The 21,546-nt window shown below is 48.8% G+C and overlaps 1 protein-coding gene across 4 annotated transcripts in view; it reads left to right on the top strand.

The window, feature by feature from the left end:
* Nucleotides 1-21,546, top strand: part of LOC140428571 (rho GTPase-activating protein 39-like) — a 302,434-nt gene that overhangs the window by 131,199 nt on the left and 149,689 nt on the right. Inside the window, exon 1 of one of the 4 annotated variants that reach the window (XM_072515195.1) lies at nucleotides 7,710-8,297. The exons of 2 other annotated variants lie outside the window; for them this stretch is intronic. The gene's annotated coding sequence lies outside the window, so the exon portion shown is untranslated. Of the gene's footprint in view, nucleotides 1-7,709; nucleotides 8,298-8,804; nucleotides 8,916-21,546 lie in introns of those variants that run through there. One more of the 4 variants, XM_072515197.1, reaches the window with a different exon arrangement.

The raw sequence follows: 21,546 nt of genomic DNA, 5'->3' as shown, positions 1-21,546 counted from the left end.
TAACTTTCCAAACAACATCCAGAAGACAAAAGAAACACATTTTAACAGAAGCACATCAGGTTTACATTCACCACTGAGAACATTTATAATTCTGAATTCACCAAATGATCAAGAGATAGTCTTTTCATGGCAGAGAGAACAGCAGTACACCTGCCTTGTCTGACCTCAGCTCCAACACTGAAATGAAACCAAAAAAACACAGACACACCCAAGCTTTTCTCAAAGTGAAACTAAAAAGCGGAGCCAGACTCGGTTCCACCCACACTCTGACATCACTGCAGTAACATGAGCAGCCAAACATTTCTTAAAGTGACATTCTCATGACACTGTCCATGTTTTTGTTTCTACCAAATTTACTATTCCAGTGTGCGCATTCAAATTTCACCCACCCATAGACTTTAGCTCATTCAAAACTCTGCCATTCACAACCTCACGCTCCCTATCCTTGCTGACTTGCATTGGCTTTGAATCCCACAATAGTTGCAATTTAAAATTCCCTTCCTTGTGTTAAACCCATTTAAACCTCTCATCTCCGCCATGGATACCGCCCCCCCCCCCCCCCCCCCCCCCCCCCCCAGCTACCTATTTCTCTCCTCTGACTTTGGCCCCTTTTTGCATCCCCCTTCCCTTCACCTCAGCCTCAGTGGTTGTGCTGTAATCTGCCCCATTCCTCTCCCTTCTCCTCTTAAGAACATTTTTTTTTTAAGAAAATATTTTATTGAGGCACTTAACACTTTTCAACAATAGGGCTGGTTTAGCTCAGTGGGCTAGATAGCTGGTTTGTAATGCAGAATAAGGTCAGCAGCGAGGGTTCGATTCCTGTACTGGCTTACCCGAACAGGCGCCGGAGTGTGCCGACTAGTGGCTTCTCACAGTAACTTCATACTTAAAAGATTATTATTATTATTATTAACCGGAGCCCCCGGAGGAAACTCACGCAGACACAGGGAGAACGTGCAGACTCCACACAGACAGTGACCCAAGCCGGGAATCGAACCGGGGAACCTGGTGCTGTGAAGCAACAGTACTAATCACATTGCTACCGTGCCGCCCTATCCCCTTAACCTAGCAACTCCACTTAACCTATCCTTTTGGACACTGAGGGGCAATTGATCATGGCCAATCCACCTAACCTGCATATCTTTGGACTGTGGGAGGAAACCGGAGCACCCGGAGGAAACCCACGCAGACACGGGGAGAAAGTGCAAACTCCACAAAGACAGTGACCCGAGGCCGGAATTGAACCCGGGATCCTGGAGCTGTGAGGCAGCAGTGCTAACCACCAGGCTGCCCCATGGTGTTTAGTTGGATGAAATCATGGTTCATTCGAGATTGGATGTTTGTCACACAACCTGATAGCACAGCGGCAGTGGATGGATTTGCTGAGAGTTGGTGGGGAAGCTGTGTTGCCAGTGTTCCTGTTCAAAGTTGACTCCACTTTGATGGAAATATTGCTAAAGGGCAGCATGTAGATGATAAAGTGAAAGCGGCCAAGGATAGACCTATGGAAGACACTGAAGTAGCATTACAGGGGTGGGATGAAAAGCCATTGTTGAAGATATTCTGGCTATGAAAGGATAAGCAAGATGGGAACCAAGGGGAGTCCATTTTACCAAGCTGGTTTAGAGAGGAGAATTTCTGGAGGAAGATTGTCTAGTTGGCCATTTCAAATGCTGCTGAGGGAATAAAGGGGGATAGTCTGGATGGGAGTGTTTTTGTTGCTGTGGTATTGGGTGGAAAATGAATTGTAGACACTCTAATAAATTCAGAGTACCCAATTCTTTTTTTCCAGTTAAGGGCAATTTAGTGTGGCCAATCCACCTACTCTGCACATCTTTTAGGGTTTAGGGGTGAGACCCATGCAAACACGAGGAGAATGTGCAAACTCCGCACAGGCAGTGGACCGGGATTGAATCCGGGTCCTTGGCACTGTGAGGCAGCAGTGCTAACCACTGCGCCACCGTGCCGCCCTTCTCTAATAGAGTTTCTGGAAATGCTTATGGGAGTTTTAATATTTTATCAAAAGTTACAGAATAACATGGTCTTCCGGTTGCGGCTATGCCTAGGTAGGTCGCACGTTCGGCAGCTCCCGCCGGGAACGGACTTTTGGGCTCTTCAGAGGGGCCCCAACGGCAATTGTTCGACGGCTTCCAGTGTGGGAAGGTGGCAGCAAGGTTCCACCGACACTATATGGATTGGACCAGGAGTGGAACGGTTAAAAAGTGATCCTGGTGCAGCGTAAAGTGAGAGGGAGGAAAAGCAAGATGGCGGTGGGTGGAGACCAAGCAGCGTGGGCGCAGTGGTCGCAGGAGCAGCAGGAGTTTCTTAAACGCTGCTTTGCGGAGCTGAGGACAGAAATGCTGGCGCCAATGAAGGCGGCGATTGAGAAGCTTGTGGAGACCCAGAAGGCCCAAGGGGCGGCAAACTGGGAGGTGCGGCAAAAAGCCTCGGAGAACGAGGACGAGATCTTGGGCCTGGCGGTGAAGGTGGAGGCGCACGAGGCGCTGCACAACAGGCGGGCGGAAAAATTTGAGGACCTGGAGAATAGGTCGAGGAGGAAGAATCTTCGGATTCTGGGTCTCCCTGAAGGAGTGGAGGGGCCCAATGCCGGGGCATATATGAGCACGATGCTCCATTCGCTGATGGGCGCGGGAGCTTTCCCGAGGCCCCTGGAGCTGGATGGGGCTCATCCGGTCCTGGCAAAGAGACACAAAGCCAACGAGCCGCCAAGGGCTGTAGTGGTGAGGTTCCACCGCTTTATGGACAGAGAGTGTGTCCTGAGATGGGCCAAAAAAGAGCGGAGCAGCAGGTGGGAGAAGACGGAGATCCGAATTTATCAGGACTGGAGTGCGGAGGTGGCTAAGACGAGGGCTGGTTTTAACCGGGCTAAGGCGGTGCTCCATCGGAAGAGGGTGAAGTTCGGGATGCTGCAGCCAACGCGATTGTGGGTCACGTTCCAAGATCGGGACCACTATTTTGAAACGCCTGATGAGGCTTGGAGCTTTATCCAGACTGAAAAGTTGGACTCAAACTGAGGGTTTGTCGTGGGGGGATGTTTACTGTGTTTCCTGTGTTTGGGGAATGTTCTTTTTGTTTTGGTGCTGGGTGGGGATGGGTGAATGGATTTGATGTGGGGGCTGTGGGAGAGTGTGGGCGTCAGTGTTGGAGGGGCAGGGCCCCGCGGAGGAAGAGGGGGGGTGGAAGCCCGGGGATGGGAAGTTGGTGTAAGACTGCAAAAAAAAAAGGATCTGCGCCAGAGGGAGTGGGGCCGGCTCAGGAAAGCGCGGGCTTTTTCCCGCGTTAGGGAAGGATGGGGTCGGGGCCAGGAAGGAAGGGCGGTGCTGGAGAGGAGCGCACACTGACTGCCAAGGGGTGGGGGGATTCTCATAAGTGGGTCGATGGAATGGCGGGAGAGGCCGGGGTCAGCAGGAGTCAGCTGACTTACGGGAGTGTCATGGGGGGAGCAAAATGGCTGGATGAGGTTCTAGCAGGGGGGGGTGGAACTGGGTTGCTGCGGCATTGGCCAAAGGGGAGCTGGAAGTAGGAGAGGTAGTCGTGGCGGGGGTCCACCGCCTGGAGGATGCGGGAGGCGCGGGCACGTGGCTGGTCTAGAAAAGGAGATGGCTAGTCGGCGGTGGGAGGGGGGGGGGTGCGAGTGCGAGTAGCCCCCCGATCCGGCTGATAACTTGGAATGTGAGTGGTCTGGACGGGCCGGTCAAGAGGGCCCGGGCGTTCGCGCACTTAAAGGGACTGAAGGCAGACGTGGTTATGCTCCAGGAGACACATCTGAAGGTGGCAGATCAGGTTAGGCTGAGAAAGGGATGGGTACGGCAGGTCTTTCATTCAGGGCTGGATGCGAAGAACCGAGGGGTTGCAATACTGGTGGGGAAGAGGGTGTCGTTTGAGGCACTGAATATTGTAGCGGATAATGGAGGTCGATATGTGATGGTGAGTGGTAGGTTGCAGGGGGTGCGGGTGGTGCTGGTGAACGTATATGCCCCTAATTGGGATGATGCCGGATTTATGAAACGCATGCTGGTTCGGATTCCGGATCTGGAGGTAGGAAGCTTGATTATGGCGGGGGGGGGGGGGGAACGACTTCAACGCGGTGCTGGACCCAGCACTGGACCGTTCTAGGTCCAGGACGGGTAAGAGGCTGGCTGCGGCCAAGGTGCTCAGGGGGTTTATGGACCAGATTGGGGGGGGGGGGAGTGGATCCATGGAGGATTGCCAGGCGGCTGGCTAAGGAATTTTCCTTCTTTTCCCACGTCCATAGAGCCTACTCCCGGATAGATCTTTTCATTTTGAGTCGGGCGCTAATCCCGAAAGTGCGGTGAGAATAAACGAGGTATTTAGGGACTTCTATGGGGATCTGTACACGTCTGAGCCCCCAGCGGGGGAGGAGGGGATGCGACGATTCCTAGATCAACTGTGGTTCCCGAGGGTGGAGGAGGAGGAGGAGGTGGCTGGTTTGGGGCCGCCGATTGGGCTGGAGGAGCTGGTTAAAGGATTGGGGAGCATGCAGGCGGGGAAGGCCCCGGGGCCGGATGGGTTCCCAGTTAAATTCTACAGGAAATACATGGACCTGCTGGGCCCGTTGCTAGTGAGGACTTTTAATAAGGCGAGGGAGGAGGGGACCTTGCTCCCGACAATGTCCAGGGCGCTGATTTATTTGATCATGAAGCGGGACAAGAATCCATTGCAATGTGGGTCGTATAGACCAATCTCGCTCCTCAATGTTGACGCTAAGTTGCTGGCGAAGGTGCTGGCTACGAGAATTGAGGACTGTGTTCCGGGGGTGATTCAGGAGGACCAGACGGGATTTGTGAAGGGTAGGCAGCTAAATACAAATGTGAGGAGGCTCCTCGATGTGATGCCCTCGGTGGAGGGGGAAGCGGAGGTAGTGGCAGCTATGGACGCGGAGAAGGCTTTTGACCGGGTGGAGTGGGAGTATCTTTGGGAAGTGTTGCGGAGGTTTGGGTTCGGGGAAGAGGTTCATCAGTTGGGTCAGGCTGCTATATAGAGCCCAGGTGGCGAGTGTGGCTACGAATCGGCGGAGGTCGGAGTACTTTCGGCTGTACCGGCGGATGAGGCAGGGGGTCCCTTATCCCCCTTGTTTGCCCTGGCAATTGAGCCGCTGGCCATGGCACTGAGGGAGTCCAGGAAATGGAGGGGATTGGTTCAGGGGGGAGAAGAACACCGGGTGTCATTGTATGCTGATGACCTGTTGCTGTATGTGGCGGATCCAGTGGAGGGGATGGCGGAGGTCATGCGGATCCTTAGGGAGTTTGGGGAATTTTCGGGGTATAAACTCAACATAGGGAAGAGTGAGCTCTTTGTGGTGCATTCAGGGGACCAGGGAAGGGGGATAGACGAGCTACCGCTGAAGAGGGCGGAAAGGAGCTTTCGGTACCTGGTGATACAAGTAGCTAAAAGATGGGATATGCTGCCACTCTCACTCGTGGGTAGGGTGCAGTCGGTCAAAATGACGGTCCTCCCGAGGTTTCTCTTTCTGTTCCAGTGCCTTCCCATTTTGATCCCCAAGGCCTTTTTCAAACGGGTAAGCAGGAGCATCATGGGATTTGTGTGGGCGAATCAGACCCTGAGGGTGAAGAGAGTGTTTCTGGAGCGTAGCAGGGATAGGGAGGGGGGGGGTGCTGGTGCTGCCGAATTTGTGTGGCTATTGTTGGGCAGCCAATGTGGCGATGATCCGTAAGTGGGTAATGGAGGGAGAGGGGGCGGCGTGGAAGAGGCTGGAGATGGTGTCCTGTGTGGGCACGAGCCTGAGGGTGCTGGTGACGGCACGCTGCTGCTCTCGCCGACGAGGTACACCACGAATCCGGTGGTGGCGGCGACGCTGAAGATCTGGGGGCAGTGGAGGTGACACGGACGAGGTGGGAGCCTCGGTTTGGTCCCCGATTCGGGAGAACCATCGGTTCGTCCCGGGAAGGATGGATGGGGGTTTTCGGAGCTAGCATCGGGCAGGGATTAGAAGAATGGGGGACCTGTTCATCGATGGGATGTTTGCGAGCCGAGGGGCGCTGGAGGAGAAGTTTGGACTACCCCCGGGAAACGTTTCAGGTACATGCAAGTGAGGGTGTTTGTGAGGCGGCAGGTGAGGGAATTCCAGCTGCTTCCGGCACGTGGGATTCGGGACAGGGTGATTTCGGGTGTATGGGTTGGAGAAGGCAAGGTTTCGGCGATTTACCAGGAGCTGAAGGAAGAGGAGGAGGCCTCGGTGGAGGAGTTGAAGGGCAAGTGGGAGGAGGAACTCGGGGAGGAGATAGGTGAGGGTCTGTGGGCTGGTGCCCTGAGTAGGGTTAATTCTTCCTCCTCTTGCGCCAGGCTCAGCCTAATACAGTTGAAAGTTACTCACAGAGCGCATATGACAGGGGCGAGGTTGAGTAGGGTCTTTGGGGTGGAGGGCAGATGTGGGAGGTGCTCGGGGAGCCCAGCAAATCACGTCCATATGTTCTGGTCATGCCTGGCGTTGGATGGGTTTGGGAGGTGTTTTGCGAGGACTATGTCCAAGGCGGTGAACGCCCGGGTCAAGCCAAGCTGGGGATTAGCATTATTTGGGGAATCGGACGAGTCGGGAGTGCAGGAGGCGAAAGAGGCCGGTATTCTGGCCTTGGCGACCCTGGTAGCCTGGCGGAGGATTTTGTTACTGTGAAAAGTTGCGAAGCCCCCTAGTGTGGAAACTTGGATCAATGACATGGCAGGGTTCACCAAGCTGGAGAGGATAAAGTTTCCCTTGCAAGGGACTGTGCAAGGGTTCCTCTGGCGGTGGCAACCGTTCCTGGGGAGGGAGGGGGGGTTTCTTTTGGGGTGACTATTTGTGTTTTTAAATGTTATATGGGGGTTTATTGTATATCGGGGAAATCCAATGTAAAAATTCTGCTTGTTTTCTTGGTTTTTTTCTTGTTGGGGGTGGGGGGGGGGGGGTTTGTTGAAAATGTGTTGAAAAATTTGAATAAATATATATTTTTTTAAAGTTACAGAATAACGGACAGTGGGCTGGGATCGAACCCGGGTCCTCAGCGCCGTGTGCAGCAGTGCTAACCACTGTGCCGCTGTGCTGCCCTACAACAGTGACTTTTAAGAGGTGTTTTGACAAAAGATGAATAGAATGGGAATAGATGGATATGGTCCCCGGAAGGGTAGGGAGTTTTAGTTCAGACGGGCAGCATAGTCGGTGGAGGCTTGGAGGGCCGAAGGGCCTGTGCTGTAATTTTCTTTGTTCTTTGTTCTCATAAGACAAAAACAACACAAGTTACAGCAACACCTGTAGTGCTCCTGTAGTGTTTTGATTATCATGCATGGGGAACTTATCTTGCAGGGTGCGTTCATTAAGGCCAAAAGCTGGTCGAGAAAGATACAAAAGGAAAAAAAATTGCGGAATAAAACGACAGCTGAGCGAGCGCCAGCTGGCTCAGACAGATGCCGGAGATATTCCGTCTGGGTCGTGTGGGGCCGGTAGCTGGCTGTGCTTCCCAGAGAGGGAGCTTTTTCAGGGCGGGGAGAAAGTCCCTGTTTGGGAGCCTCCAGTGGTCAGCCAAACCGCTGTGCGGCCTTGTCGCCCGCCTTGGTTGCCTCCTGGTACTGGACCGTGCTGGGGGAGGGGGGGGGGGGGGGGGGGGTGTCTGCTGGGTGCACTCGTCAGTGAAGATTCTGTTACAATTTTGCAACCATCTTAAAGTTGGGAATCTTCAGCTCATTGATTCTCAGCCGGTGGTTCAGTGCAGTTTTGTCTTGCAACAAATCTGACGTATTCATTTTGAAAAGTGGTTTGCAGAATTTGAGGGGACAGTAACAACAAATACTGATAGACTTGGTGCACTGTTGGAGACCCACAATCTCAAACTTCTGAATGACAGCAACAGCATCCGAAAGGAAAAGTATGGCGGTGTTGCAAAAAAAGTTAAATAGTAGACAGAATTTGAAATGATAATTAAACCAACAAACAGCGAAAAAGTACAAAAGTAATTGGGCCATCGTGGATCAAACTTTCTGGAATCCTTTAGTGGGCCTCGTAGGCAAAACATCATCAGTCACTGTCAAGTCAGTCTTAGATTTTACCCCCCTCTCTGTCTTCTTTCTTTCTCTTCTCCTCCCCCATTCCTGGCGCAAACATTCTGGATCAAATTTCCCAAATCAGTCCTAATCTCTTTGAACCAACAATTGAATTGTAGGCGACTTTGCAATAAGCTGGAAAATACAATTTCAACAGAAACATTTGTGCGGCGATGCAGAGAATAACGGACGCCTGGAAATGATTTGCGCTTTGTCTTTGAGAGGTAATACTTTAATCAATTTCAAGCTGTAATTTAAACACTGTTAAATCGCCGGTCAGTTCTCTGCAGAACACAGCTACCCCCATGCTCGAGAGCAAACTGTTCACCGTTTAGTGACTTGCTGCCATCACTTGTGTTATTGGAAATCTTTGTTCTCTGTGCGTTTTCTTCCTTCGATGCTGAAGTGTTTATGATTATTGATTTTCGTCAACATCAGTAAGCCTGCATTCGTTTTGTTTGTGTGTCATTCTCTTGATCTGTTCCCGAATGGGGAGAAACGACACTGCCTGTTTTGATCCACTGCAGCTGGTCTCTCTCTTTTATAAAAGAAAACACCAAAGCGGTTTCTACAAAGATTGGCGTTTTTCTCTCTTTCCCTGGCACTGCAGTCTTTTTTTTCTCTCTCCTGAGGATTAATTCCGTAGATAAATCTGCACAGCACACACGCTGAGGCCTCTCTGTCTCTTTGATGCCCCGATGATCCCAGCATAGATGGCACAAGCTGCCCAGTGCCGTGTCTCAGCCCCTGTTTGTTCCTCCGGAAGGAAGAGGAATGAAGGATTCAAGTGCTGATTATAAATGAAGAGTACAGACATCAAAGAGATTGTATTAGCTTGTCGGGTGAGCTATTTTCTTCCCCTCTTATTAATTTTGTACTCTGCCGGCTAGAGGTATTGCTTGGTACAATGCACTCGCCTAATGTAGGTATTGGAACAATTCTGCAAGCATTCCTTGCTGACTCAATCTTCCAGGAAGTACTTCACAGTAAATGTGTTGGCCTTCTGAATTATCCAGGTATAACCATGGTGATAGGCATGTTCTTTTCTCATTGGGACAAATGCAAGATTGCCAAATTTCAAACAATCATCATGTATACTGCAGAGAAAAGAGTACTGCTTGTTTGGCAAGGCCATTCTGGCTGAGGCATTGCCGTGGAGAAAGGAGCGGCGGGGTTCCACCAACCCCTGGGTAATTCAAAGAAGGCTGAGGCTTGAACGCATTCCATTTGTTCGCAGAGAATGGATCCCTGCGTATAGATGCGATAGCACGGCTAGCAAGCGCAAATGAACCATGTTATGAGCATAACTGATTATCTTAAACTGGTTCTTAGTGTAGCTATTAGCGCACTCTGGATTGTTCCGCATGTGCTGCCCAATCATGGAATCCCATCGCAGAATCATTGTCCGCGTACCATTAGCTGCAGCCAGTAACTAAAAGATGCCTGCCACCTTTTCTTGGTATCAGTTGAGAAGCACTTTAGGAGCTGCTGCCTTTTTATTTGCTGGTGCCAGGAAGGAGTGCAATAATAATAATCTTTATTGTTGTCAGAAGTAGGCTTACAGTAACACTGCAAATATAAACTGTGAAAGCAATACTGGATGATCAGTATAACATATCCCTTAAACCTGCACTGATCTGTAAGACCATTTTGGGGTGGCAGAAGCGGGCATAAGAAGTGGGAAGTCAGCCTTTCGTGCCTGCACTACCATTCAACAAGGTCATGGCCGATCTTCTCCCTCAACTTCATCTTCCTGCACTATCCCCTTGTCCCTTATCAGCCAAACGTCTATCAACCTCTGTCTTCGATATACTCAACAGCTGAACATGGATGGTTCTCTCGGGTAGAGAATACCAAAAATGGACAAGTGAAAACGTTTCTAGGGCGGCGCAGTGGTTGGCACTGCAGCCTCACAACGCCGAGGTCCCAGGTTCGATCCCAGCTCTGGGTCACTGTCCGTGTGGAGTTTGCACATTCTCCCCGTGTTTGCGTGGGTTTCGCCCCCACAATCCAAAGATGTGCAGGCTAGGTGGATTGGCCACACTAAATTGCCCCTTAATTGGAAAAAATGAATTGGATATTCTAAATTTATTTTTAAAAAAAAACATTTCTAAGCAGGGCAGGCAGATTCTGTGGCAAGAATCCGAATGTTTAGGGTCAATGACTCTTCACCTGGACAGCATTTTTCAGTTTTTATTTCAGATTTCCTGCGTCTGAAGTATTTTGCGTTTGAAACATATTTACTCATCTCCGTCTTCAATCCCCTTATTCAGCAATTGTGACCCATGTTCTAAATTCCCCAGCCAGGGGAACCATTTTAGTAACATCTACCTTGTTAAACCCCTTAAGAAAAACCTTAAAAAAAATTTAAAAAAAAGAAAGAAAGAAAAATCTCAAGTATCCCAATTCTTCTTTTTTCCAATTAAGGGGCAATTTAGCGTGGCCAATTCACCTAACCTGCACATCTTTGGGTTGTGGGGTTGAGACCCACGCAGACACAGGGAGAATGCAAAGTCCACACGGACAGTGACCCGGGGCCGGGATCGAACTCAGATCCTCAGCACTGAGAGGTAGCAGTGTTAACCACTGCGCCACCATGCTGCCCTTCCCATTCAGAAAAGTCAAGGAAATATAGTCTACTCAATCTCTTCAAATTCTCTGATCCTGGGAACCAGCCAAGTGAACTTTTGTTCCACTCCTTCTCGGGCAACTCTATCCTTTCTTAAATAAGGAGACCAAATTGTACTGCATGTATGGCCTCACCAATGCCCTGTGCAATGTGCTAAGCCATCTTTACTATCATACTCCCAAGTCTTTGACAACAAAAGCTAACGTACCATTTGTCTTCCTAATTGCTTGTTGCATGTTAACTTTCTGGAACTGAATTGAAACATGTCCCAGTCTCTCACCTCTTGGGGTGGCATGGTGGCACAGTGGTTAGCACTGCTGGCTCTAAGGCAGCACAGTGGTGCACTGGTTAGCACTGCTGCCTCACGGCGCTGAGGTCCCAGGTTCAATCCCAGCTCTGGGTCACTGTCCGTGTGGAGTTTGCACATTCTCCCCGTGTTTGCGTGGGTTTCGCTCTCCACAACCAAAAGATGCGCAGGGTAGGTGGATTGGCCACGCTAAATTGCCCCTTAATTGGGAAAAAATGAATTGGGTACTCTAAATTTTTTTTTTTTAAAGCATTGCTGGCTCACAGCACCAGGGACCCGGGTTTGATTCTGACCTCAGGTGACTGACTGTGTGGACGTTCTCCCCATGTCTGCGTGGGTTTCCTCCGGGAGCTCCGGTTTACTCCCAGTCCAAAGATATGCAGGTAAGGTGTAGATTGACCATGTTAAATTGCCCCTTAGTGTCCAAAGGTCAGGTGGAGTACAAGGATAGGGTGGGGGATTGGGCCTTGGTAGGGTGCTCTTTATAAAAAATAAATTTAGAGTACCCAATTCATTTTTTGCAATTAAATGGCAATTTAGCGCGATCCTTGCACACCTTTGGGTTGTGCGGGCGAAACCCACACAAACACTGGGAGAATGTGCAAACTCCACACGGACAGTGACCCAGGGCCGGGATCGAACATGGGACCTTGGCACCGTGAGCACCACCGTGCTGCCCTGGTAGGGTGCTCTTTTGAAGGTTCAGTGCAGACCCGCTGGGCCGAATGGCCTCCTGCTGCGTCTCTTGGGCAGCACGTGGTGCAGTGGTTAGCACTGGGACTATGGCACATGGGACCAGGGTTCGAATCCCCATGTCCACTGACGGTGGGGAGTTTGCACTTTCTCCCCGTGTCTGCGTGGGTTTCGCCCCCACAACCCAAAGTTGTGCAGGTTAGGTGGACTGGCCACGCTAAATTGCCCCTTAATTGGGAAAAAAATAATTGGGTAGTCTAAATTTATTTTTAAAAAGTGATCCATCTCCTCTTGTAATGTTGGTAGTTAGAGGTGTGTTTATATCTAACGGTGCCTAGCCTTCTCATTTCTTTTCCCCTCACCTTTTTCCACTCCCCTGGATCTGATTTCCAGCCATTGAGCTGTTCCCAGTTCTGTGCTGAAGTCAAGCAGCTGCTGGCTGACATAGTATGAATGCCCGCTGCCTGTTGTCATCCCATATGAATGCAACTGAAACCTAGGGCAGAGATTTACTGGCCCCAGGGCATGGAAACAGGTGGTAGGGGGGAACATTCCTGTTGCCAGGGAAGCTTCCAAGTGACAGACTAGGGCCTGGATTTAAATATTTCATAGCCCAGCTAGGGTTGATATCTTGGGACAGTAAGGTGCAGCAAACCCTGCCGGGTGTGAAGGATGCCAGCTTCATAGAGAGGCCTCTCTGCAGATGACCCCCAAGCTCGGGGGAGCTTCCACAGCTCGATGCTCCATGCCCAAAGTGGGAACTGTGGGCGGAAAAGGATAACCCCCTCACCCCAGTGCACCATCCGGAGGGTCCTGGTTGCTTGGTCCCTTTGACTAATTTGATGTGATACTTGTCTCTCCAAGTGTATTTTGTGGCCATGCCAGCGTTTGCTCATTCGTAATTCCCTTTTAACTGAGTGGCTTGTTTGGTATTTAAGAGGGCAGTAAGTCAGCCAAATTGTGGGTTTTTTACAACAATTGATAGTTTTAGAATCATACAGGACATAAAAGAGGCCCTTCGGACCATCAAGCCTGCACAAACAAAAAAACAACCAACTCTACACTAATTCCAATTCCCAGCACTTGGCCTTGAATGTTATGATATTTCAAGTGTGCATCCAAGTACTTTTTAAACATTCTGAGGTTTCCTGCCTCAACTATCCACCCAGGCAGTGCATTCCAGATTCCCACCATCCTCTAGCTGAAAAATCTTTTTCTCAAATCCCCATTGAACCTCCTGCCTTTCGCCTTAAAATGTTGCCCCCCTTATTATTGACCTTTCAATTGTGGGGAACACATGTTTTTTGATCACCCTGACCATGCCCCCTACACAATCCGGTCCCCTCTCCGTCTTCTCTGCTCCAAAGAAAACAACCCGAGCTTATCCAGCCTTTCTTCATGGCTAAAATGCTCCATCCCAGGCAACATCCTGCTGAATCCATAGAATCCCTACAGTACAGGAGGAGGCCATTTGCCCCATTGAGCCTGCACCGACTCTTTGAAAGAGCACCCTACCTAGGCCAACTACCCTATCGTATCCCTGTAACCTCCTCTACCCTTCGACTATAAAATATAGGAGCCGAAGTAGGACATTTGGCACATCGAGTCTGCTCTGCCATTCGATCATGGCTGAAATGTTCCTCGTCCCCATTTTCCCCGCTTCCTCCCCATAACCCCCGATCCCCTTAATTAATCAAGATCACCAGATTTGTGCTTGAGATGTTGTTACCTACAGGGTTACAGACCAAAAGCTGGAAGGTGGAATTAGACAGAGTAGTTATTTCTTAGAACATAAGAACTAGGAGCAGGAGTAGGCAATTTAGCCTCTGAAGCCTGCTCCACTGTTCAATATGATCATGGATGATCTCATCATAACACTCCAGATGGAGTATAGTTGCAACAACACTTCCTTACCGTTATACTCTATTCCTTTAGCTATAAATGCCAACATTCCATTCGCTTTCTTTATTACCTGCTGCACCTGCATGACAATTTTCTGCAACTCGTGTACGAGGACACCCAGTTGCCTCTGCAAAGGGCACCCCAAAGATTCTCCCCATTTAGTTCATAAGTTACCTTTCCATTCCCCCCCCCCCCTCTCTTCTTGAGCAGTTTTCCAGCTTACTGGAGCCTTTCCCGTGTCCAGAAAATTTTGGAATATTGTAACTACTGGATCCACTATCTCACTGGAGATTTTGGTCATTAAGGGACAATTTAGCATGGCCAATCCACCTGACCTGCAAATCTTGGGACTATAGGCGGAAACCGGAGCACCCAGAGGAAATGCATGCAGTCATGGAAAGTCACCCATGGTCTAGTCGAACCTGGGTCCCTGGCGCTGTGTGGCAGCAGTGCTAGCCACCGTGCCAATGCCCCATCCCCTCTTCACCCTCTCTAGTGCAATTGCATTCTTCCTATAGTGCAGTGACCAAAACTGAACACAGTACTCCGACCAAAGTCCTGTACAGCTTCAACATAACCTCCCTGCTCTTCTAATCTATGCCATGACTGATAACAGCAAGTGTCCTGTATGCTGCCTTAACTACTCTATAAACTTGTCCTGCCGCCCTCAGGGATCCTTGGACAAGCACCTCAATATCTCTCTGTTCCCCTGAGCTTGCTAGTGCCCTGCCATTCATTGAGTACTCCCTTGTCATATTGTTCCTTCAAAAGTACATCACCTCACACTTTTCAGGGTTAAGTTCCACCTGCCTCTGAACTGCCCATCTGACCAATCTGTCTATATCCTCCTGTAACCCAAGGCCACCTTCTTCACTGTAAGCCGCCCAGACAATTTTTGTGTCGCCTGCAAACTTACTTACCATCATTCCGCCCCCGCCCCCCCACACCACAAACACACACACTGCACATTCTCCCCGTATGTGCGTGGGTTTCCTCTGGGTGCTCCGGTTTCCTCCCACAGTCCAAAGATGTGCAGGTTAGGTGGATTGGCCATGCTAAATTGCCCTCAAGTGTCCAAAATTGCCCTTAGTGTTGGGTGGGGTTACTGGGTTATGGGGATAGGGCGGAGGTGTGGGCTTGGGTAGAGTGCTCTTTCCAAGAGCCGGTGCAGACTCGATGGGCCGAATGGCCTCCTTCTGCACTGTAAATTCTATGAATAAGGGACTGAGCACTGATCCCTCTGGTACGTCACTGGACACTGCACCCTCTGTCTCCTATCATTAAACCAATTTTGGATCCAACTTGCCACATTACCCTGAATCCCATGTGCTTTTACCTGCTTTGTTGGCCTCCCATGTGGGACTTTGTCAAAGGCTTTGCTGAAATCCATACAAGCTACATCAACTTGCACTACACTCATCTAAATACCTGGCCACTCCTCAAAAAAGTCACCATAACTGCGACGAGCTTTCAATTACATATTTTCTAAAAACAAATGTACATTCCATGCCCTGGTGCGATTTGAACTCGTGTCCACAGAGCATTAGCCTGGGCCTCTGGATTTGTTGTCCTGTGACATCACCACAGTGCCAATCTCTCCACCCCTTTGACATGGCATCCTCCATGTTGAGGTGCCCTCTCGATGCCTGAGCTGCCTCAGCAGTGCCCACCTCTCCCCTCTTGGCTGCTAAGGTTCCATAGCTGTGGGTCCTCTGGAGTGGGAGCCCGCCTCCCATCCTTATTGGGCAACAAGCCTGGAGGTGCCCAACTAGGAGGCCGACTCTGGTAAAATTGCCGAGTTTCTCTTTTGCTCTGATGTAGGATTTCTGAAGGTCACAGTATTATCCTGTTCCCTACTGTTTGCTTCTGATCTTTTTAAAACATCTTTTAAAATGATAAATTTAGAGTACCCAATTATTTTTTTCCAATTAAGGGGTAATTTAGCGTTGTCAGTTCACCTACCCTGCACATCTTTGGGTTCCGAGGTTAAAACCAAGCAGACACGGGGAAAATGTGCAAACTCAACACGGGCAGGGATCGAACCCGAGTCCTCGGCGCCATGAGGCAGCAGTGCTAGCCAACTTGCCACCTCTTTTGATCTTCTGTATCACATTGGTGTAGCGAGCAGGGTGGCTGGGATGGGGGAAAGCGTCCGATGTTCCTACAATGAGAGGGAGAATGTGTTGCCCCTGTGCTGTATCGTTCTGTGGGAGGTTTAAGATTACCCAGCTGGCGCGTGCAACGTTCAGACTTCCAGATGAAATCTACCCTTTTAGCCTTAGTAGCCTCCCACCTCTGAATCAGTGTTGTAGATTCAAGTCCCAGTCCAGGTTTACTCGACTCATTCCCGGGATGAAGGGGTTATCTTCTGAGGAAAGGTTGGACAGGCTGGGCCTGTATCTATTTGGAGTTTAGAAGAATGAGAGGTGATCTTATTGAAACATATAAGAGCCTGAAGGTACTTGAAAGGTGGATGCTGAAAGGATAGGCGGAATATTCCAGCCCTTCCCACTAGTGGGATCTTCCGGTTTCGCCAAGGTCATCCTCCACCACGGGTTCCGTGGCAGTAGGGGGGGGGGGGGGGGGGGGGGGGGGGGGGGGGGGCGAGCTATGCAAAATGCCATAAACTTTGGCTGCAGCCGATAACGAAGTTACATCCACTGTGGGAGGGGTGGGCCTTGTAGGAGAGTCAAGAATGAGGGGTTACAAATTAAAAAGAAGGGTTCTCCCATTTAAGATGGAGATGAGGAGAAATTTCTGAGGCTCATTAGTCTATAGAATTCACTTCCCCAGAGAGCAGTGAAGTCAGGATCATTGAATGTGTTTAAGGCTGACATGGATAGACTCCCCTGCCGGTCAATAATCTAAGGATAATGGGGGTAGACAGGAAAGTAGAGGCTACGAACAAGTCCGCCACGATCTTATCAAATGGCGGAGCAGGCTCGTGGGGACGAATGGCTGCCTTCCAACTTATAATCAAATGTTGAAACTTGTGATGGCTCTGTGCCGCACTGGATGGTGTAGTTACATAATGAACCATCAATACAGAGCGCTGGTTTGCTCCTTCTGTTCTTCCAGGGGCAGGCGAGGGTTGATTTAATTCCAGTCATTCTTACCTTTCCACCCTCAATTCCAATCTGTACAAGGTTTATGCCTGAATGTTTATCAAAGTAGTTCTTTCTACACTGCCGAGTTTCTCTTATCGTCCATCCTTGTCTTGACTTGCAAGCCAACTGTATCCATCTCTGAAACCATGGGCAATGAGCATGGATGCCTCCTGCCAGTAGAATGGAATTGAAGGCCAGAATGGTGCCTATTAGAAAATGACAACTCGGCAGTGTAGAAAGAACTACTTTGATAAACATTCAGGCATAAACCTTGTACAGATTGGAATTGAGGGTGGAAAGGTAAGAATGACTGGAATTAAATCAACCCTCGCCTGCCCCTGGAAGAACAGAAGGAGCAAACCAGCGCTCTGTATTGATGGTTCATTATGTAACTACACCATCCAGTGCGGCACAGAGCCATCACAAGTTTCAACATTTGATTATAAGTTGGAAGGCAGCCATTCGTCCCCACGAGCCTGCTCCGCCATTTGATAAGATCGTGGCGGACTTGTTCGTAGCCTCTACTTTCCTGTCTACCCCCATTATCCTTAGATTATTGACCGGCAGGGGAGTCTATCCATGTCAGCCTTAAACACATTCAATGATCCTGACTTCACTGCTCTCTGGGGAAGTGAATTCTATAGACTAATGAGCCTCAGAAATTTCTCCTCATCTCCATCTTAAATGGGAGAATAAGTTTTTAAGGATATAAGTTTTTGTACCCATGTGAATTCTTAAAAATAGATGCTGCTCATAAGATTTTCTTTCCCCCACACCATTTTATCCTCAACATATTGCTCCCTTACCTGAAATCTGAAGTTGTTGATTCTTGCTGGGATATTATTCCGTGGGTATTTTGTACCTTCTGGTACTTTGTCATAGTCATTCTTCATGTGTTATCCTCAACAATGAATGCCCACGGCTGTGGGGGAGGGGAAGGAAAGAGTAGCGTATCTAAGCTTTTCCTCCTCACCTTGACAACCAAGCTACAGTGCTTCAACACAAAACAGATGCATTCAAGCATGCGTCACTGGATGGGAGAACCTGTGACAATTTCCTCTGCCTTAACTGGAGGTGGTAAGGTTAACCGTGCCACTGTCACCACAGTTTAGGCCTGTGAATGCAACCTAGACAAAGGCTTGAAACTGCAGTCATCTTCTGCATTGCTTCAGCTACTTAACTGCTTACTCACCCATAGCAGGGAGCCATGACAGTGATGCTGATCGCTGTTTTTAAAAAATGTTTGCAACTGAAGCCCTCCATGTCTTAGTCACCTTCAGACTCGGATTGGTCCAGTGCTCCCCTGGCTGGCCCCTCATTCTCCACCCTCCATAAAGTTCAATTCAGCCAAAATCTCCCGTCGATATGCTGTTCCATTTGTCTATCATCCCTACCCTCAACGACCTACAATTTCTCCCAGCCCTCTCTCCCCCAATACTATAAATTCTCATCATGCTGTTTAGAAATGCCAGCCCTGACATTGCAGCTTTGCTTTCTGCTATCTGGACCTCGTGCTCTGACGTTCCCTCTCTAAACCCCCTCCGCCTTTGATTGCATCAACAGATATCTACTCCCTTGTCTTCTACTGCTTGCAAAACAGTTGCTGATGAGCACGATGGGATTAAAAATACACCATGATCATTCTTCATTGAGCAGTGTAATGTTTTTCACATGGAAATTGAGGTTTACAAGATTGCATTTCCGGTGAGAGGGGAACTCTGGTCTTGTGTCTGACTGAGGCACAGAGAACCATCCCAAAGTGACCGACACTTTGAACAGAAGTTATTCCATAAGAGCGAGTGGGTGCATTGTGTTCATTTACTGCAATGCAATAATGTGGACTCCTTCGATTTACATAGACCCTGATAGGAGTGATATTTGCTTTTCATTCCGTCCCCATCTCCCACCACTCTTTGGTTGTACAGTGTTCAACTTGTTCCTCAAGCTGTATTGTCACTTGTGTTTTAATCATTGGTGACCTGTTAGTTATAAACATTGGAACGTTTGAACCTTGTGTGGAATTTGTGCTTGGACTGTCTGGGAAGGGACAGATTTGGAAGAGAAATGCCCTGTGGTATAATGGCCAATGGCCTGAATTTTAGGCCCGGCATAAAATTGGAAACTTTAAATTAAGAATTGGACACTTTAAATTAGAACCACAGTCAGAAACACAGACAGGCAGGCCTGGTGGCAATTTGAAAAGCCACGTACAAATATACTGGACAGCGACAGATAGCCAGGGCAAGTCTGGGCCTGCCCTGCAAACAAGACATTGGAAGATAACCGGTCCCATTCAAATAGATTGTTGCGGATTGCCCAGATGAAGCTAGACTTTCTGGCACCTAAAATTCCCGCTTTTACCATATATGGGATAAGTTACATACGGACAATGCACCTGTGGATGGACCCCTGGATGGCGGGGGGGGGGGGGGGGGAAGAGTTCCTGGTGTCCTGCAGAGTTGCAATCGGCAACTCTGTGGGATCTGGTGTTGTGACCCCCGCCCCATGACCTCATTGGCTGCTGGCCAGAGAAGCTTCTGGAATGGCATGAAGTGGATGATGAGAGCAGACACCCAAAGACCTTCCCCAACTAAGACTCGACGCAGAGGCATTGGAGACTCAGCGAAGGACCAGAGGACAGAAGCAAGCAGAGTGCGAGACCCACCTTCATATTATAGTCGGGTTATTTGGGGTGGGGGGGGGGAATAAACTCTTTTATTGCATTTGAAAATAAACTTGGGTTGAATTGTGAACTTGTCTGTCGTTTGTTCATCTCGGAAATCAGGGCACCTGGGTAAAACATTTGAATAATAAACTGGTCAAAGTGTCTGAAGTTTACAGACAGCAGCCCGTTGCAGGCTGTTGGAGCAATGTGGTGACTGAGGGCTTGTCATGTGTGGGTTGCGTCAGAGGCAGCTTGGTTTCCCAGTGCAGGTTTCTATAAAGCTAGCTGGAATCATCTCCTGTTTGGCAAGGAAGCAAACGCCTTGGACTACAGAATCAAAAAATAGAATTGGAGTGGCTTGTTGCTGAGGTCACAGTGCAACAATGGTTTACAAAGGAGAGCAAGTTGGGCGGTTTAGGTCATTTGGATGACCCCATTATTGGCCTCTTTAGCTGAGTCTATTCAGTTTTCTTTTTGTTGGGGCTCTGCAATGTTTGTACAATACTTGCCACACTGTCTGTTTTGGAAAGGAAAGCCATACTTGAAGCAGTGCCAAGGAGTTGCTGTGGCTCCTGATCTATTGCAGTCTATTGAAACACAATAGCTTATACACTGGAATCTTGTTTCTTTTGTTCAAATTCCATTTTATTTTTAGCCCTTTGCCGTCTTAATTTTACTTAAAAGAAGGATTTAAGCATTAATCTTATCATATCTGTCATCTGTTTTTGTTGTGAGAGAGCACAATTATTTTCTTTGCATTATTCTGCAAACCGTCATAAGGAAATTGAGACGGGCACAGAACCAAGGACTTTGATGCCTATCAGTTTTATGCATTGTGTAATAAAACTGAGATGTGGACTTCAAAACACAACTGGCAGATTTAAGTTTAAGTCGAGAGTAGGGAACTAGGACTGAGTTTAAATGGAACCAGATTAAATGGATATCATTGGCACACAATGTAAATTCTGCTTTAAGCTGACCGTGAGAATTTGAGACTCCTAATTCTGTAGCGGTTAAATTGAAGGATCGTGCTAACAAAAGTCACTGTATTGTTATCCAATGCTTGCAAGGTGAGACGTCGTCTATTTTTAAAAATTCTCACACACACCCGTTTAAAATGTGTCTTGATGTTGTAACTTACCTGGTCCATATAACCGCATTCTGAAGTTGCTAGAATGGGGCAGCATGGTGGTGATGTGGTTAGCACTCCTGCCTCACAGCGCCGAAGTCCCAGATTCGATCCCGGCTCTGGGTCACTGTCTATGTGGAGTTTGCACATTCTCCCCGTGTTTGCGAGGGTCTCGTCCCGACAACCCAAAGATGTGCAGGGTAGGTGGATTGGCCACACTAAAATTGCCCCTTAATTGGAAAAAATGAATTGGATACTCTAAATTATTATTTAAAAAAAAAGAAGTTGCTAGAATGACCGTTCCACCCGCTTACACCTCCTGTTGCATGAAAACCGTTTCTGAGGTACATTTTAAAAGTTCTTCATAAACTCTTAACTGAAGCCTATTCAATGCCAAATGGAGTACTTTTGCAGCTGGTCATTTACTTACATATTTCCTATATTATCACAAATGTGTGGTCAGCAAGCTTCCGCAGACTGCAATGTGATAACCAAATTATCAACCATTTTACTGTGATCTTTATTGAGAGGTAAATGTTAGTCAAGAAACTGGGAAAACCCCCCTGATCATCAAAATAGTGCCATAAGAGAGCTGTGATCCACCTGAGAGAGCAGATGGGGTTTAACATTTCATCCAAAAGATGGAAACGCTGCCACTGTGGCCATTTACATTTAACTTCACTTCCCTGATATGGCCCAGCCACCTAGATGGTGCATCGCGAAAGACCAGACCAGCTTAGTTGGCAGCTGAAAAATGCAAAACCAGGTTGGAAAGAGGTTTTACATTTAAATCAGTATTTTATCTCAGTCAGGTTTCCAGTAGCTGTTTGGAAATCTTGTCCCACTGCGACGCCCAAGGTTTCCTGCCATGGAGACTTTTGGCAGGTGATTGACTTCACTCAGCGTGCGGTGCATTAGAGGTCAAATAATCATCAGTTCTCACTAGCTTGGAGGTATGGGCTCTCCCTCTGAACTATTCAGATGAGGCAAGTGCCAGTTTATACCCTCTTCCGTGTTGTCACCACATGAGCAGCTCGAGTG

This window comes from Scyliorhinus torazame, chromosome 8 (assembly GCF_047496885.1).
Source record: "Scyliorhinus torazame isolate Kashiwa2021f chromosome 8, sScyTor2.1, whole genome shotgun sequence".
NCBI lineage: Eukaryota > Metazoa > Chordata > Chondrichthyes > Carcharhiniformes > Scyliorhinidae > Scyliorhinus > Scyliorhinus torazame.
The sequence above is the reverse complement of the archived record's forward strand: the minus strand, read 5'-3'. Positions and strand labels throughout refer to the sequence as shown.